The sequence below is a fragment of the Dendrobates tinctorius genome, unplaced genomic scaffold (assembly GCF_039654945.1).
Source record: "Dendrobates tinctorius isolate UK_male_01 unplaced genomic scaffold, ASM3965494v1 ptg000067l, whole genome shotgun sequence".
NCBI classification, from domain to species: domain Eukaryota; kingdom Metazoa; phylum Chordata; class Amphibia; order Anura; family Dendrobatidae; genus Dendrobates; species Dendrobates tinctorius.
In genome coordinates, this window is record NW_027361735.1 from 1001877 (window position 1) to 1003802 (window position 1926).

Here is a 1926-nt window from a genome sequence, read left to right on the forward strand (position 1 = left end):
GCGCCCGCTGAACCGGCGGCGCCCACCCTCCACGCACCCGGAAGGGGGAAGAGGGGAAGGCGGCCGCCGGGGCGAGCCAGGGTGGGAAGTAGCGCGGGACCCGAGACGGCCGACGACTAACCCGCCTGGCTGAATCCTCCGGGCGGACCGCACGGACCCCACCCGTTTACCACTTAGCGGTTTCACACCCTCTTGAACTCTCTTCAAAGTTCTTTTCAACTTTCCCTCACAGTACTAGTCCGCTATCTGTCTCACGCCGGTATTTAGCCTTAGATGGAGTTTACCACCTGCTTTGGGCTGCATTCACAAACAACCCGACTCCAGGGAGACCGGGTCCCGCTGCACCGGGGGCCGCTACCGGCCTACCACCGTCCGCGGGCTGGGGCCACTATTAGAAGGACTCGGGCCCCCGAGCGACGTCAGGGTCATCCGGTCTCCCGTACGCCACATTTCCCGACGCCCGCCGGGCGGACGGGGATTCGGCGCTGGGCTCTTCCCTCTTCACTCGCCGTTACAGAGGGAATCCTGTTTAGTTTCTTTTCCTCCGCTTAGTAATATGCTTAAATTCGAGTCTTGCAGCCGGGGCTTCCGGCACACGTCAGTTCCCATCCACACCGCTCTCTTCCTCCCGTCGCCGGGAGCTCCGGAGGCAGCCCTGTGTCTCCACAGACAGCCTTTTGGTGCGCTCCGGGGGTGACTGAGAAGGGTAACCCCGTCGGGTGGGCACCAGGCAGGTGGGTCTGGCCTTGGGGTGACGTAAGGGAGGAAGCCGCCGGGGCACGGAGCCTCGGGCCTTCCTCCGCTGCGAACCCTTGCGACGGGACCCCCAGACGCGCCACGGAGGCGATCGATGGGTGGGCGACCCTCAGACTGGCGTAGCCCTGGGAGCAACCCGGGGCCGCAAGGTGCGTTTGAAGTGTCGATGATCAATGTGTCCTGCAATTCACACTAATTCTAGCAGCTAGCTGCATTCTTCATCGACGTGCGAGCCGAGTGATCCACCGTTAAGAGTCGCGCTTCTGGTTCTGCGGACGCTCGGAGGCGCCCTTTGCTCGTGTCGGCCACAAAGGTATACACGGGGGTTGTGCCGTTGGGAGGAGGGGGGCTTTCCTCTCTCGGCCCTGTTGCCCCGGGCGCTCTGCCTCCCCCGTCCCTCCCTCCGGTGGGGAGGAGGACGACGGAGGGCTCGAGGCTTCTCTACCTACCGACCCCGGACCCGCAGCCCCAGGGAGGGGGGCGTACGGGACTCAAGGGGGAATGGTACCTGGGATGGCCTTTCGCATGGGAGTTTTTTCCTGGGTGGGTCACAGCAGGGCAGAACATCGTCGACACGAGGACGGGCGTCTTTCTGGACGATGGATCGAGAGGGGCTCACCAACACCCTCCCTTCATCATCTGCCCGGCACGAACCTCGCGTGCCCTCGCTGCCCCACCGGTACGGAGTGCGCCAGCGAAGAGGAAGGATCCCCACCGCCATCGTCGGCCTGCAGGGGACGGGTCGGTCGGTGCGGGGGGGGTTTATCGGCTTCCAGCTCCGCGCCTCATCGGATTCGCCACCGTTAATGATCCTTCCGCAGGTTCACCTACGGAAACCTTGTTACGACTTTTATTTCCTCTAGATAGTCAAGTTCGATCATCTTCTCGGCTCTCCGCCAGGGTCTTGGCGGCCCCCGGCGGGGCCGATCCAAGGACCTCACTAAACCATCCAAAGGGCAGGGACTTAATCAATGCGAGCTTATGACACGCACTTACTGGGAATTCCTTGCTCACGGGGAAGAATTGCAATCCCCGATCCCCATCACGAACGGGGTTCAGTGGGTTACCCGCACCTGTCGGCGAAGGGTAGACACGCTGGTCCGTTCAGTGTAGCGCGCGTGCAGCCCCGGACATCTAAGGGCATCACAGACCTGTTATTGCTCAATCTCG

At 62.8% G+C, this 1926-nt stretch overlaps 1 non-coding gene across 1 annotated transcript; it reads right to left on the bottom strand.

Annotated features, from left to right (window-relative positions):
* Window positions 1–859: 859 nt before the first annotated feature.
* On the bottom strand, window positions 860–1013 carry LOC141095155 (5.8S ribosomal RNA). Its single transcript, XR_012233322.1, has one exon. It is a non-coding gene; the product is annotated as a 5.8S ribosomal RNA (ribosomal RNA).
* Window positions 1014–1926: the final 913 nt, after the last annotated feature.